Consider the following 18,518-nt stretch of genomic DNA (forward strand, 5'->3'; position numbering starts at 1 on the left):
CTGTAACCCTAGCCCTAAAACTAAACGTAACACTAAATCTCCCCTAACCCTGACCGTACCATAAACGTAACCCTAACTCTAAACTCAAAACTAACCCTGACCCTAACCCTAACTCTAACCCTAATCCTAACCCTAAAACTTACCCTACACACTCAGCTTCAATGGAAACCTAGCACTAACCCTCATCTTACCATCTAAACCTAACCTCAACCCTTAACCTAACCCTATCTATAACCTTCACCTAGCCCTAAACCTAAACATGACTTAACCCTAACACTAACCCTAACCCTAAATCTAAACCTAACCTTAACCCTACACTTAATCCTAACCTAAGCTCTAACCCTAACCCCTAACGCTAACCCTAAGCTCAACCCTCACCCTTCAATTAAACTTTACCCCAGCTGTAGCCCTAACCCTAAGCCGAACCCTAAACCTGACCCTAACATTAACCCAAACACCTAACCCTAACCCTAAGCCTAATCCTAAACCTAACCCTAACCTTAACCCAAATGCCTAACCCTAACCCTAACCCTCATCCTTAACCTAAACTTCACCCTAAACCTAAGGCTAACCCTAACCCTGAAAGTAAAGCTAACCCTTAACTATCCCCTAACTCTAGCCCTGACCCTAAACCTAATGCTAACCCTAGCCCTAACAGTAACACCCTAAAACATCAGCTTAATGTAAACTTAACACTAACCCTCCCATGAACCCCTAACCCTGACCCTACCCCGCATCCTACACCTAACCCAGACCTAAACCTAACCCTTTCTCTAACCCTAAATTAACCCTAACCTTAACTCTACCCTAACCCTAACAACAACTCTAAACCTGACCATAACCATCATCCTAAACCCTAGCACTAACTCCAACTCTAAATCTAACCCTAAGCTAGCCCTACCCTTTACCGTAAACCTAGCCTTAACCCTAACCTTACCCCTACCCAAACCCTAACGCTATACCTAACCCGAACACTAACCTTAACCCTACTCTAACCTTAAGCCTAACCCTGACTATTAACTGAAACTTCACCCTAACCCTAAGCCTAACTCTAACTCTAACCCTAACCATAACAATTACCCTAAACCCTCGTCTTAACTGTAAACCTAACCCTAACCCTCACCCTAATCCTTAACCGTATCCCCAACCCTAAACCTGACGCTATCCCCAAACTTATCCCTAACCCTAACCCTAATACGAACAGTAACCCAAATCTAACCCTAACCCTAATATTAAACCTAAACTTAAATCTACCCTAACCATAAACCTAACCCTAACACCCTAAACCTAACGTCTAACACCGTCTATAATCCTAACCCTTACCATAACCCTCACCCTTAACCTAAACTTCACACTAACCCTAAACCTAACCTAACGCTGACCCTAGACATAACGCCTAACCCTCACCGAACCCTAAACCTATCCTTAACACTAACCTGCACACAAACCCAAACCCTAGCCCTCACCATAAAAATAACCCTCACCCTATCCTGAACTTCATCCAAACACTAACCATAACCTTAACCCTAAACCTAGACCTAACCCAAACCCTAACCTTAAACCTAACTCTAAGAATAACGCTAGTCCATCTGTAACCCTAAACCGAACACTTACAATAGCCCTGAACCTAACCCTAAAATAATCCTAATCCTAACCCTAGACCTAATCCTAACCCTACCCCTAACCTTTACCCTAAATAGAACACTAAGTCTAACCCTCAACATGGACCTAAACCTAATTCTTACCCTACACCTAACCCTAATCCTAAACCAAACCCTAACTCTGACTATAACCCTAATCGTAACAATTACCCTAAACCCTCACCTTAACTGGAAAACTAACCGTAACCCGCACCCTAAATCCTAACCGTATCCCACAACCCTAACCCTAATGCTATCCCTAACCCTAACCCTAACATTAACCTGAAACCCCTGAGCCCTAATGATAAACCTAACCCTAACACAAACCCTAACCCTAACACCAAAGCCTAGCAAAAACCTTAACACTAACTCTCACCCTAACTCTAACACTAACCCGAAACCGAATCATGCACCTAACCCTAAGCCTAAACCAAACCTAACCATGACCAGAACCGCAAGGCCTAACCGGAACCCTCACCCAAACCCTAACCCTAAACTACATCTCTAACTCCTAACGCCTTATCATAATGGTAATCCTAACCCTAACCAACCCTAACCCTAAAACTAATCCTCACCCCAACCACAAAGCCTAACACAACCATGACCCTAACCCTAAACGTAACACTAAACTTAACCCTAACCTTAAATCTAACCCTAACCCTAAAACTGAACACAACAACTGAACGTAACCTTAACCCTGAACATAACCTTAACACTAACCTGAAAACAAGCCCAAACCTTAGCCATAACCCTAACCCTCACCCTGTCTTAAACTTCACCCTATCCCTAACCTAAAACTCACCCTGACTTTAACCCTAACCCTCCCCATAAACCTAACCCTCACCTTAACCTTGGCCCACCTGTAACCCGAAACCTAACCCTTACAATAACTCTGACCCTAATCCTCGCCCTAAACCTAATTCTAATTCTAACCCTGACCCTAACCCTAACCTAACCTTAACCCTATCTTTAAGCCTACCATAAACTTAAACCTAACCCTAACCCTTAACCTTAACTCTAACCCTAACCCTAGCCCTAACCCTAACCTGAACGGTAACACTTACCCAGAACCCTCACCTTTACTGTAAATGTAACTCTAACTCTTACCCTAACCCTAAACTTAACCCTAATTATAACCTTAACCTAAACCTAACTGAAACAGTAACCCTTAACCCTAACTCGAATCCTAATCCTTAGCCTAAAACTAACCTTAACCCTAAACCGAACCCTAACCACTGACCCTAACTCTAACCCTAACCCTAAGCCGAACCCTCACCCTTAACCAGAATTTCACCCTAAAGCATAACGCTAAGCGTACCCTAACTTCATTCAAACCCGAACCCTAAGCAAAACTAACACTAACACTACACGTAACCCTAACCCTAAACCTAACCCTAACCCTGACTCTGACCTGAACCCAAACCCCTAACCCCAACCCTCTCGCTTCACATAAACTTCTCTGTAACCCTAGCCCTAAAACTAAACGTAACACTAAATCTCCCCTAACCCTGACCGTACCATAAACGTAACCCTAACTCTAAACTCAAAACTAACCCTGACCCTAACCCTAACTCTAACCCTAATCCTAACCCTAAAACTTACCCTACACACTCAGCTTCAATGGAAACCTAGCACTAACCCTCATCTTACCATCTAAACCTAACCTCAACCCTTAACCTAACCCTATCTATAACCTTCACCTAGCCCTAAACCTAAACATGACTTAACCCTAACACTAACCCTAACCCTAAATCTAAACCTAACCTTAACCCTACACTTAATCCTAACCTAAGCTCTAACCCTAACCCCTAACGCTAACCCTAAGCTCAACCCTCACCCTTCAATTAAACTTTACCCCAGCTGTAGCCCTAACCCTAAGCCGAACCCTAAACCTGACCCTAACATTAACCCAAACACCTAACCCTAACCCTAAGCCTAATCCTAAACCTAACCCTAACCTTAACCCAAATGCCTAACCCTAACCCTAACCCTCATCCTTAACCTAAACTTCACCCTAAACCTAAGGCTAACCCTAACCCTGAAAGTAAAGCTAACCCTTAACTATCCCCTAACTCTAGCCCTGACCCTAAACCTAATGCTAACCCTAGCCCTAACAGTAACACCCTAAAACATCAGCTTAATGTAAACTTAACACTAACCCTCCCATGAACCCCTAACCCTGACCCTACCCCGCATCCTACACCTAACCCAGACCTAAACCTAACCCTTTCTCTAACCCTAAATTAACCCTAACCTTAACTCTACCCTAACCCTAACAACAACTCTAAACCTGACCATAACCATCATCCTAAACCCTAGCACTAACTCCAACTCTAAATCTAACCCTAAGCTAGCCCTACCCTTTACCGTAAACCTAGCCTTAACCCTAACCTTACCCCTACCCAAACCCTAACGCTATACCTAACCCGAACACTAACCTTAACCCTACTCTAACCTTAAGCCTAACCCTGACTATTAACTGAAACTTCACCCTAACCCTAAGCCTAACTCTAACTCTAACCCTAACCATAACAATTACCCTAAACCCTCGCCTTAACTGTAAACCTAACCCTAACCCTCACCCTAATCCTTAACCGTATCCCCAACCCTAAACCTGACGCTATCCCCAAACTTATCCCTAACCCTAACCCTAATACGAACAGTAACCCAAATCTAACCCTAACCCTAATATTAAACCTAAACTTAAATCTACCCTAACCATAAACCTAACCCTAACACCCTAAACCTAACGTCTAACACCGTCTATAATCCTAACCCTTACCATAACCCTCACCCTTAACCTAAACTTCACACTAACCCTAAACCTAACCTAACGCTGACCCTAGACATAACGCCTAACCCTCACCGAACCCTAAACCTATCCTTAACACTAACCTGCACACAAACCCAAACCCTAGCCCTCACCATAAAAATAACCCTCACCCTATCCTGAACTTCATCCAAACACTAACCATAACCTTAACCCTAAACCTAGACCTAACCCAAACCCTAACCTTAAACCTAACTCTAAGAATAACGCTAGTCCATCTGTAACCCTAAACCGAACACTTACAATAGCCCTGAACCTAACCCTAAAATAATCCTAATCCTAACCCTAGACCTAATCCTAACCCTACCCCTAACCTTTACCCTAAATAGAACACTAAGTCTAACCCTCAACATGGACCTAAACCTAATTCTTACCCTACACCTAACCCTAATCCTAAACCAAACCCTAACTCTGACTATAACCCTAATCGTAACAATTACCCTAAACCCTCACCTTAACTGGAAAACTAACCGTAACCCGCACCCTAAATCCTAACCGTATCCCACAACCCTAACCCTAATGCTATCCCTAACCCTAACCCTAACATTAACCTGAAACCCCTGAGCCCTAATGATAAACCTAACCCTAACACAAACCCTAACCCTAACACCAAAGCCTAGCAAAAACCTTAACACTAACTCTCACCCTAACTCTAACACTAACCCGAAACCGAATCATGCACCTAACCCTAAGCCTAAACCAAACCTAACCATGACCAGAACCGCAAGGCCTAACCGGAACCCTCACCCAAACCCTAACCCTAAACTACACCTCTAACCCCTAACGCCTTATCATAACGGTAATCCTAACCCTAACCAACCCTAACCCTAAAACTAACCCTCACCCCAACCACAAAGCCTAACACAACCATGACCCTAACCCTAAACGTAACACTAAACTTAATCCTAACCTTAAATCTAACCCTAACCCTAAAACTGAACACAACCCCTGAACGTAACCCTAACCCTGAACATAACCTTAACACTAACCTGAAAACAAGCCCAAACCTTAGCCATAACCCTAACCCTCACCCTGTCTTAAACTTCACCCTATCCCTAACCTAAAACTCACCCTGACTTTAACCCTAACCCTCCCCATAAACCTAACCCTCACCTTAACCTTGGCCCACCTGTAACCCGAAACCTAACCCTTACAATAACTCTGACCCTAATCCTCGCCCTAAACCTAATTCTAATTCTAACCCTGACCCTAACCCTAACCTAACCTTAACCCTATCTTTAAGCCTACCATAAACTTAAACCTAACCCTAACCCTTAACCTTAACTCTAACCCTAACCCTAGCCCTAACCCTAACCTGAACGGTAACACTTACCCAGAACCCTCACCTTAACTGTAAATGTAACTCTAACTCTTACCCTAACCCTAAACTTAACCCTAATTATAACCTTAACCTAAACCTAACTGAAACAGTAACCCTTAACCCTAACTCGAATCCTAATCCTTAGCCTAAAACTAACCTTAACCCTAAACCTAACCCTAACCACTGACCCTAACTCTAACCCTAACCCTAAGCCGAACCCTCACCCTTAACCAGAATTTCACCCTAAAGCATAACGCTAAGCGTACCCTAACTTCATTCAAACCCGAACCCTAAGCAAAACTAACACTAACACTACACGTAACCCTAACCCTAAACCTAACCCTAACCCTGACTCTGACCTGAACCCAAACCCCTAACCCCAACCCTCTCGCTTCACATAAACTTCTCTGTAACCCTAGCCCTAAAACTAAACGTAACACTAAATCTCCCCTAACCCTGACCGTACCATAAACGTAACCCTAACTCTAAACTCAAAACTAACCCTGACCCTAACCCTAACTCTAACCCTAATCCTAACCCTAAAACTTACCCTACACACTCAGCTTCAATGGAAACCTAGCACTAACCCTCATCTTACCATCTAAACCTAACCTCAACCCTTAACCTAACCCTATCTATAACCTTCACCTAGCCCTAAACCTAAACATGACTTAACCCTAACACTAACCCTAACCCTAAATCTAAACCTAACCTTAACCCTACACTTAATCCTAACCTAAGCTCTAACCCTAACCCCTAACGCTAACCCTAAGCTCAACCCTCACCCTTCAATTAAACTTTACCCCAGCTGTAGCCCTAACCCTAAGCCGAACCCTAAACCTGACCCTAACATTAACCCAAACACCTAACCCTAACCCTAAGCCTAATCCTAAACCTAACCCTAACCTTAACCCAAATGCCTAACCCTAACCCTAACCCTCATCCTTAACCTAAACTTCACCCTAAACCTAAGGCTAACCCTAACCCTGAAAGTAAAGCTAACCCTTAACTATCCCCTAACTCTAGCCCTGACCCTAAACCTAATGCTAACCCTAGCCCTAACAGTAACACCCTAAAACATCAGCTTAATGTAAACTTAACACTAACCCTCCCATGAACCCCTAACCCTGACCCTACCCCGCATCCTACACCTAACCCAGACCTAAACCTAACCCTTTCTCTAACCCTAAATTAACCCTAACCTTAACTCTACCCTAACCCTAACAACAACTCTAAACCTGACCATAACCATCATCCTAAACCCTAGCACTAACTCCAACTCTAAATCTAACCCTAAGCTAGCCCTACCCTTTACCGTAAACCTAGCCTTAACCCTAACCTTACCCCTACCCAAACCCTAACGCTATACCTAACCCGAACACTAACCTTAACCCTACTCTAACCTTAAGCCTAACCCTGACTATTAACTGAAACTTCACCCTAACCCTAAGCCTAACTCTAACTCTAACCCTAACCATAACAATTACCCTAAACCCTCGTCTTAACTGTAAACCTAACCCTAACCCTCACCCTAATCCTTAACCGTATCCCCAACCCTAAACCTAACGCTATCCCCAAACTTATCCCTAACCCTAACCCTAATACGAACAGTAACCCAAATCTAACCCTAACCCTAATATTAAACCTAAACTTAAATCTACCCTAACCATAAACCTAACCCTAACACCCTAAACCTAACGTCTAACACCGTCTATAATCCTAACCCTTACCATAACCCTCACCCTTAACCTAAACTTCACACTAACCCTAAACCTAACCTAACGCTGACCCTAGACATAACGCCTAACCCTCACCGAACCCTAAACCTATCCTTAACACTAACCTGAACACAAACCCAAGCCCTAGCCCTCACCATAAAAATAACCCTCACCCTATCCTGAACTTCATCCAAACACTAACCATAACCATAACCTTAACCCTAAACCTAGACCTAACCCAAACCCTAACCTTAAACCTAACTCTAAGAATAACGCTAGTCCATCTGTAACCCTAAACCGAACACTTACAATAGCCCTGAACCTAACCCTAAAATAATCCTAATCCTAACCCTAGACCTAATCCTAACCCTACCCCTAACCTTTACCCTAAATAGAACACTAAGTCTAACCCTCAACATGGACCTAAACCTAATTCTTACCCTACACCTAACCCTAATCCTAAACCAAACCCTAACTCTGACTATAACCCTAATCGTAACAATTACCCTAAACCCTCACCTTAACTGGAAAACTAACCGTAACCCGCACCCTAAATCCTAACCGTATCCCACAACCCTAACCCTAATGCTATCCCTAACCCTAACCCTAACATTAACCTGAAACCCCTGAGCCCTAATGATAAACCTAACCCTAACACAAACCCTAACCCTAACACCAAAGCCTAGCAAAAACCTTAACACTAACTCTCACCCTAACTCTAACACTAACCCGAAACCGAATCATGCACCTAACCCTAAGCCTAAACCAAACCTAACCATGACCAGAACCGCAAGGCCTAACCGGAACCCTCACCCAAACCCTAACCCTAAACTACACCTCTAACCCCTAACGCCTTATCATAACGATAATCCTAACCCTAACCAACCCTAACCCTAAAACTAACCCTCACCCCAACCACAAAGCCTAACACAACCATGACCCTAACCCTAAACGTAACACTAAACTTAACCCTAACCTTAAATCTAACCCTAACCCTAAAACTGAACACAACCCCTGAACGTAACCCTAACCCTGAACATAACCTTAACACTAACCTGAAAACAAGCCCAAACCTTAGCCATAACCCTAACCCTCACCCTGTCTTAAACTTCACCCTATCCCTAACCTAAAACTCACCCTGACTTTAACCCTAACCCTCCCCATAAACCTAACCCTCACCTTAACCTTGGCCCACCTGTAACCCGAAACCTAACCCTTACAATAACTCTGACCCTAATCCTCGCCCTAAACCTAATTCTAATTCTAACCCTGACCCTAACCCTAACCTAACCTTAACCCTATCTTTAAGCCTACCATAAACTTAAACCTAACCCTAACCCTTAACCTTAACTCTAACCCTAACCCTAGCCCTAACTCTAACCTTAACGGTAACACTTACCCAGAACCCTCACCTTAACTGTAAATGTAACTCTAACTCTTACCCTAACCCTAAACTTAACCCTAATTATAACCTTAACCTAAACCTAACTGAAACAGTAACCCTTAACCCTAACTCGAATCCTAATCCTTAGCCTAAAACTAACCTTAACCCTAAACCTAACCCTAACCACTGACCCTAACTCTAACCCTAACCCTGAGCCGAACCCTCACCCTTAACCAGAATTTCACCCTAAAGCATAACGCTAAGCGTACCCTAACTTCATTCAAACCCGAACCCTAAGCAAAACTAACACTAACACTACACGTAACCCTAACCCTAAACCTAACCCTAACCCTGACTCTGACCTGAACCCAAACCCCTAACCCCAACCCTCTCGCTTAACATAAACTTCTCTGTAACCCTAGCCCTAAAACTAAACGTAACACTAAATCTCCCCTAACCCTGACCGTACCATAAACGTAACCCTAACTCTAAACTCAAAACTAACCCTGACCCTAACCCTAACTCTAACCCTAATCCTAACCCTAAAACTTACCCTACACACTCAGCTTCAATGGAAACCTAGCACTAACCCTCATCTTACCATCTAAACCTAACCTCAACCCTTAACCTAACCCTATCTATAACCTTCACCTAGCCCTAAACCTAAACATGACTTAACCCTAACACTAACCCTAACCCTAAATCTAAACCTAACCCTAACCCTACACTTAATCCTAACCTAAGCTCTAACCCTAACCCCTAACGCTAACCCTAAGCTCAACCCTCACCCTTCAATTAAACTTTACCCCAGCTGTAGCCCTAACCCTAAGCCGAACCCTAAACCTGACCCTAACATTAACCCAAACACCTAACCCTAACCCTAAGCCTAATCCTAAACCTAACCCTAACCTTAACCCAAATGCCTAACCCTAACCCTAACCCTCATCCTTAACCTAAACTTCACCCTAAACCTAAGGCTAACCCTAACCCTGAAAGTAAAGCTAAGCCTTAACTATCCCCTAACTCTAGCCCTGACCCTAAACCTAATGCTAACCCTAGCCCTAACAGTAACACCCTAAAACATCAGCTTAATGTAAACTTAACACTAACCCTCCCATGAACCCCTAACCCTAACCCTACCCCGCATCCTACACCTAACCCAGACCTAAACCTAACCCTTTCTCTAACCCTAAATTAACCCTAACCTTAACTCTACCCTAACCCTAACAACAACTCTGAACCTGACCATAACCATCATCCTAAACCCTAGCACTAACTCCAACTCTAAATCTAACCCTAAGCTAGCCCTACCCTTTACCGTAAACCTAGCCTTAACCCTAACCTTACCCCTACCCAAACCCTAACGCTATACCTAACCCGAACACTAACCTTAACCCTACTCTAACCTTAAGCCTAACCCTGACTATTAACTGAAACTTCACCCTAACCCTAAGCCTAACTCTAACTCTAACCCTAACCATAACAATTACCCTAAACCCTCGCCTTAACTGTAAACCTAACCCTAACCCTCACCCTAATCCTTAACCGTATCCCCAACCCTAAACCTAACGCTATCCCCAAACTTATCCCTAACCCTAACCCTAATACGAACAGTAACCCAAATCTAACCCTAACCCTAATATTAAACCTAAACTTAAATCTACCCTAACCATAAACCTAACCCTAACACCCTAAACCTAACGTCTAACACCGTCTATAATCCTAACCCTTATCATAACCCTCACCCTTAACCTAAACTTCACACTAACCCTAAAGCTAACCTAACGCTGACCCTAGACATAATGCCTAACCCTAACCGAACTCTAAACCTATCCTTAACACTAACCTGAACACAAACCCAAACCCTAGCCCTCACCATAAAAATAACCCTCACCCTATCCTGAACTTCATCCAAACACTAACCATAACCTTAACCCTAAACCTAGACCTAACCCAAACCCTAACCTTAAACCTAACTCTAAGAATAACGCTAGTCCATCTTTAACCCTAAACCGAACACTTACAATAGCCCTGAACCTAACCCTGAACTTAATCCTAATCCTAAACCTAGACCTAATCCTAACCCTAACCCTAACTCTAACCTTGACCCTAAATAGAACACTAAGTCTAACCCTCAACATGGACCTAAACCTAATTCTTACCCTACACCTAACCCTAACCCTAAACCTAACCCTAACTCTAACTCTAACCCTAATCATAACACTTACCCTAAACCCTCACCTTAACTGTAAAACTAACCGTAACCCGCACCCTAACCCCTAACTGTATCCCACAACGCTAACCCTAATGCTATCCCTAACCGTAACCCTAACACTAACCTGAAACCCCTGAGCCCTAATGATAACCCTAACCCTAACCCAAATCCTAACACCAAAGCGAAAGCCTAGCAAAAACCTTAACCCTAACTCTCACCCTAACTCTAACACTAACCCGAAACCAAATCATGAACCTAACCCTAACCCTAAACCAAACCTAACCATGACCAGAACCACAAGGTCTAACCGGAACCCTCACCCAAAACCTAATCCTAAACTACACCTCTAACTCGAACACCTTACTATAACCATAATCCACACCCTACCCAACCCTAACCCTAAACCTAACCCTCACCCCAACCACAACGCCTAACACAACCATAACCCTTACCCTAACCGTAACACTAAACTTAACCCTAACCTTAAAACTAACCCTAACCCTAAAACTAAACACAACCCATGAACTTAACCCTAACCCTGAACATAACCTTAACACTAACCTGAAAACAAGCCCAAACCTTAGCCGTAACCCTAACCCTCACCCTGTCCTAAACTTCACTCTATCCCTAACCTAAAACTCGCCCTAACTTTAACCCTAACCCTACCCCTAATCCTAACCCTCACCTTAACCTTGGCCCACCTGTAACCCGAAACCTAACCCTTACAATAACTCTGACCCTAATCCTCACCCTAAACCTAATTCTAATCCTAACCCTGACCCTAACCCTAACCTAACCTTAACCCTATCTTTAAGCCTACCATAATCTTCAACCTAACTCTAACCCTAACCCTAGCCCTAACCCTAATCTTAACTGTAACACTTACCCAAAACCCTCATCTTAACTGTAAATGTAACTCTCACTCTTACCCTAACCCTAAACTTAACCCTAATTATAACCCTAACCTAAACCTAACTGAAATGCTAACCCTTAACCGTAACTCTAACCCTAATCCTTAGCCTAAACCTAACCTTAACCCTAAACCTAACCCTAACCACTGACCCTAACTCTAACCCTAACCCTAAGCCGAACCCTCACCCTTAACCAAAATTTCAGCCTAAGCATAACACTAAGCCTACCCTAACTTCATTCAAACCCTAACCCTAAGCAAAACTAACACTAACACTAAACCTAACCCTAACCCTAAACCTAACCCTAACCCTGACTCTAACCTGAACCCAAACCCCTAACCCTAACCCTCTCGCAGAACATAAATTCACTGTAACCCTAAACACTAAATCTCCCCAACCCTGACCCTAACCATAAACATAATCCCAACACTAAACTTAAACCTAACCCTGACTCTAACTCTAACTTTAACCCTAAAACTTACCCTACACACTCAGTTTGAATGGAAACCTAGCACTATCCCTCACCCTAACATCTAAACCTAACCCCAACCCTGAACCCAACCCTATCTCTAACTAAAAACTAGTCCTAAACCTAACTATGACTTAACCCTAACACTTACCCTAACTCTAAACCTGACCTTAACCCTAAACTTAATTCTAACCTTAACCCTAACCCTAACCCCAACACTAACCCTAAGCTCAACACTCACCCTTAACTTAAACTTCACCCTAACCCTAACCCTAAACCAAACACTAACCCTAACCCTAAACCTAACCTTAAACCTGACCCTAACATTAACCCAAACACTTAACGCAAAACCTAACACTAAGCCTAACCCTAAACGTAACCCTAACCTTAACCTAAACACCAAAGCCTAATCCTAACCCTCATCCTTAACCTAAACTTCACCCTAAACCTAAGCCTAACCCTAACCCTAAAATTACACCTAACCCTAAACTATCCTCTAACTCTCGCCCTAACCCTAAACCTAACCCTAACCCTAACTCTAACCCTAACCCTGGTAAACCCTGGTAGTAACACCCTAAAACATCAGCTTAACTGTAAATGTAACACTAACCGTCACACGAACCCCTAACCCTTTCCCTAACCCTATCACTCATCCTAACCCTAACCCTGACCTAAACTTAATCCTTACCCTAACCCTAAACTTAACGCTAACCTTAACTCTACCCTAAACCTAACAATAACTCTAAACCGGACCCTAACCCTAACCCTAAACCCTAGATCTAACTCGAACTCTAAACCTAACCCTAACCCTAACCTGGCCCCACCCTTTACAGTAAAGCTAGCCTTAACCCTAACTTACCCCTACCCTAACCCTAAACCTAACCCTTACAATATCAATAACCCCTAGCAGGGTCCTGCCTAGTCTCTCCCACCTCATCACTCCTTACAAAGAGCCCTGCTTTGTCTCTCCCACATCCTCACTCCCTAAGCAGGGCTCTGCCTGTCCTCTCCCACCTCCTCACTCTCTATGCAGGACTCTGCCTTGTTCTCCCACCTCTTCACTCCCTACACAGGGCCCTGGCTAGTGTCTCCCATCTTCTCACTCCATACACAGCTTTCTGCCTGTTCTTTCCCACTTCCTCACTTCCTACACGGAGCCCTGCCTGGTCTCTCCCACCTCCTCACTCCCTACACCAGTCCCTGCCTGATCTCTCCTACCTCCTCACTCCCTGCACAGGGCCCTGCCTGGTCTCTCCCACATCCTTACTCCATACAAAGGGACTTGCCTGATCTCTGGCCTCCTCACTCCCTGCACAGAGCCCTGCCTGGTCTCTCCCAACTCCTCACTCCCTATTCAGGTCTCTGAATGTTTCTCCCACCTCTTCTCTCCCTACACAGGGCCCTGCCTGCTGTCTTCCATCTTCTCACTCCCTACAAAAGTTTCTGCCTATTCTCTCTCACCCCCTCACTTGCTAAACACAGTCCTGCCTGTTCTTTCCCACCTCCTGACTCAGTACACAGGTCTCTGCCTGGTCTCTTCCAACTCCTCACTCCCTAGACAGGTCTCTGACTGCTCCCTGCCACCTCCTCACTCCCTACACAGGTCTCTGACTGCTCCCTGCCACCTCCTCACTCCCTACACAGGGCCCTGCCTGGTATCTCCCACCTCCTCACTCCCTACACAGGGCTCTGTCTTTTCTCTCCCACCTCCTCAGTCCCTACACAGGTATCTGGGTGGTCTCTCCCACCTCCTCACTCCCTTTACAGGTCCCTGATGATCTCTCCCACCTCCTCACTCCCTAAACAGGACCCTGCCTGGCCTCTCCACCTCCTTACTCCCTACACAGGGCTCTGGCTAGTCTCTCCTACATCCTCACTCTTTATACAGCATCCTACCTGGTCTCTCTCACCTCCTCACTCCCTATGCAGGTCTCTGCCTGGTCTCTCCCACCTCCTCACTCCCTACACAGGGCCCTGCCTGGTCTCTCCTAACGCCTAACTCCCTACACAGGTCCCTGACTGGCCTCTCTCACCTCCTCACTCCCTTTACAGGGCCCTGATGATCTCTCCCACCTCCTCACTCCCTAAACAGGGCCCTGCCTGGCCTCTCCCACATCCTCAATTCACACAGGGCCCTGCCTCCTCTCTCTCACATCCTGACTGCACACACAGGGCCCTAACTGGTCCCTCGCACCTTCTCCATCCCTACACAGGTCTCTGCATGGTTCTCCCACCTCCCCATTCCCTACAAGGGTCTCTGCCTGTTCTCTCCCACCTCTTCAATCCCTAGACAGGGCCCTGCCTCTTCTCTCCCACTTCCTCACTCCCTACTCAGGGCCCTGCCTGGTATTTCTAACCTCCTCAGGCCATACACAGGGCCCTGCCTGGTCTCTCCCAAATCCTCACTCCCTACACAGGACTCTGCCTGGTCTCACCCAACACCTCACTCCCTACAAAGGGCCCTGCCTGGAATCTCCCACCTCCTCACACCCTACCCAGGGTCCTGCCTAGTCAATCCCACCTCCTCACTCCCTACGCAGGGCTCTGCCTGTCCTCTCTCGCCTTCTCACTCCCTATGCAGGACTCTGCCTGGTTCTCCACCTCTTCGCTCCCTACACAGGGCCTTGCCTGGTCTCTCCTACCTCCTCACTCCCTACACAGTTCTCTGCCTGTTCCCTCCCATTCCTCAATCCCTACACAGGTCTCTGGGTGGTCTTTCCCACCTCCTTACTACATACACAGGTGTTAGCCTGTTTTCTCCCTCCTCCTCACTCCCTACACAGGGCCCTGATGTTCTCTCGCACCTGCTCACTCCCTAAACAAGCCACTGCCTGGTCTCTCCACCTCCTTACTCCCTCCACAGGGCCCTGCCTGGTCTCTCCCACCTCCTCACTCCCTACACAGGGCCATGCCTGGCCTCTCCCACCTCCTCACTCCCTACACAGGGCTCTGCCTGGTCTCTATCACCCCCTCACTCCCTACACAGGGTCCTGCCTTACCTCTCCCACCTCCTCAGTCCCTGCACTGTGTTTCTGGCTGTTATCTCCCTTCTTCTCACTCCCTACACAGGGCTGTGCTTGTTCTCTCCCATCTCCTCACTCCCTATACAGGGCCCTGCCTGGTGTATCCCATCTGCTCACTTCCTGCACAGGGCCCTGATGATCTCTCCTACATCCTCACTCCCTACACAGGGCCCTGCCTGGCATCTCCACCTCCTTACTCCCTGCACACAGACCTGCCTGGTCTCTCCCACATCCTCACTCTGTACACAGGGTCCTACCTGGTCTCTCCCACCTTCTCACTCCCTACACAGGACGCTGCCTGGCCTCTCCCACCTCCTCAGGACCTACACAGGTCCCTGCCTGGTCTCTTCCAGCTCCTCACTCCCTACACAGGTGTCTGCCTGGATTCTCCCACCTCCTCACTCCTTACACAGGGCCCTGCCTGCTATGTCCCTCCTCCTCACTCCCTACAGAGGGCCCTGCCTGGTGTCTCCCTTCTGCTTACTCCCTACATATGTCTCTGTCTGTTCTCTCCCACCTCCTCACTCTCTACACAGGGCCCTGCCTGATCTCTGGCACATTCTCACTCCCTACACAGGACCTGTGTGGTCTCTCCCAACACCTCACTCCCTCCACAGGGCCCTGCCTGGATGCTCCCTCCCCCTCACACCCTGCACAGGGTCCTGCTTGGTCTCTCCCACCTCATCACTCCTTACACAGGGCCTGCCTGGTCTCTCCCATATCCTCACTCCCTATACTTGGCTCTGCCTGGTCTCTCCCATCTCCTCACTCCCTAAGCAGGACTCTGCCTGGGTCTCCCTCTTCTTCACTCCCTACACAGGGCCCTGTCTGGTGTCTCCCATCTTCTCTATGCACAGAGCCCTGCCTGGTCTGTCCCACCTCCTCACTCCCTACATTCTTCTCTGCCTGTTCTCTCCCACCTCCTAACTCCCTGCACAGGGCCCTGCCTGGTCTCTCCCATATCCTTACTCCATACAGGGACATGCCTGATCTCTGGCCAACTCACTCCCTACAGAGGGCCCTTCCTGGTCTCTCCCATCTCCTCACTCCCTATGCAGGTCTCTGAATGGTTCTCCCACCTCTTCACTCCCTACACAGGGCCCTGCCTGCTGTCTACCATCTTCTCAATCCCTACACAGGTTTCTGCCTATTCTCTCCCACCTCCTCACTCCCTACACAGGTCTCTGCCTGGCCTCTCCCACTTCCTCACTCCCTACACAGGTCCCTGCTTCGTCTCTCCCACCTCATCACTCCTTACACAGGGCCCTGCCTGGTCTCTCCTACATCCTCACTCTTTACACAGCATCCTACCTGGTCTCTCTCACCTCCTCACTCCCTATGCAGGTCTCTGCCTGGTCTCTCCTAAGGCCTAACTCCCTACACAGGTCCCTGCCTGACCTCTCCCACCTCCTCACTCCCTAGACATGGCCGTGCCTGGTTGCTCCCAGCTCCTCACTCCCTACTCAGGGCCCCGCCTTTTCTCTCCCACCTCCTCCATCCCTGTAAAGGTCTCTGCCTGGTCTGTCCCACCTCCTTACTCCCTACAGAGTTCTCTGCCTGTTCTCTTCCACATCCTCACTCCTTACACAGGGCCCTTCCTGGTCCCTCCCACCTCCTCACTTCCTACACCTGTCCCTGCCTGGTCTCTTCCATCTCCTCTCTCCCTACTCAGGGCCCTGCCTGGTCTCACCCACCTCCTCACTCCCTACAAAGGTCTCTGTCTGGTCTCTCAGCTCTTCACTCCCTACACAGGTTTCTGTCTCTTTTGTCCCACCATCTTACTCCCTATACAGTGCCCTGCCTGGTCTCTCACTCTCTATACAGGGCCCTGCATGGTCTCTCCCACCTCCTGACTCCCTTCACAGTGCCCAGCCTAGTCCCTCCCACCTCCTCACTCCCTACACAGGTTAGGGTTTAGGGTTTAGTTTAGTGTTAGGGTTATGGTTCGGGATCGGGTTTAGGGGTTAAGGTTAGGTTTTAGGGTTTAGTGTTCGAGTTTAGGGTCAGGGTCAGTTTTTAGTGTCAGGGTCAGGGTTTATGGTCAGGGTTTAGGGTCAGGGTCAGGGTTAGGGGTTAGGGTCAGGGTTAGGTTTAGGGTTTGTTTTTATGGTTAGGGTTTAGGGTTTAGGATTAGGGTTGGGGTAAGGTTAGGGCTATGTGTTAGGGCTAGGGGTTAGGGTTTAGTGTTTAGTGATAGAGTTTAGGGTCAGGGTCAGAGTCAGTGTTTAGTGTCAGGGTCAGAGTTTAGGGTCAGGGTTAGGGTCATGGTCAGGGTTAGGGTCATGGTCAGGGTTTAGGGTCATTGTCACGGTTTAGGGTCAGGGTCTGGGTCAGGGTTAGGGGTTAGAGTCAGGGTTAGGTTTAGGGTTTGGGTTTAGGGTTAGGATTTAGGGTTTAGGGTTAGGGCTAGGGTTAGTTTTAGAGGTTAGAGGTTAGGGTTAGGGTTAGGGCTAGGGCTAGGGCTTGGTGTTAGGGCTAGGTCTAGGGCTAGGGTTTTAGGGCTAGAGTTTAGGGTTAGGGTTAGGGTTTTGAGTTAGGCTGATGGTTAGAGTTTAGGGTTAGGGTTCATGGTTAGTGTTAGGGTTAGTGTTAGGGTTTAGGGTTAGGGTTAGGGTTTAGGGTTAGCAGTTAGTGTTAGGGTTAGTGTTCAGGGTTAGGGTTAGTTTTTAGGGTTTGGGTTTAGGGTTAGCAGTTAGTGTTAGGGTTAGTGTTCAGGGTTAGGGTTAATGTTTAGGGTTAGGTTTTAGGGTTCGAGTTAGTGTTAGGGTTAGGGCTAGGGCTAGGGCTAGGACTTGGGCTAGGGCCTAGGGCTAGGGCTAGTGATATGGTTTGTGTTTAGGGTTCGGGTTTGGGTTCACGTTAGGCTTCGGTTTAGGCTTCGGGTTAGGATTTGGGTTAGGGTTTTGGGTAAGGGTTATTGTTAGGTTCAGGGCTATTGTAAGGGTTAGGTTTAGGGTTACAGGTGGACTAGCGTTATGATTAAAGTTTAAGTTTAGGGTTTGGGTTA

This window comes from Loxodonta africana, chromosome 10, assembly GCF_030014295.1.
Source record: "Loxodonta africana isolate mLoxAfr1 chromosome 10, mLoxAfr1.hap2, whole genome shotgun sequence".
NCBI lineage: Eukaryota > Metazoa > Chordata > Mammalia > Proboscidea > Elephantidae > Loxodonta > Loxodonta africana.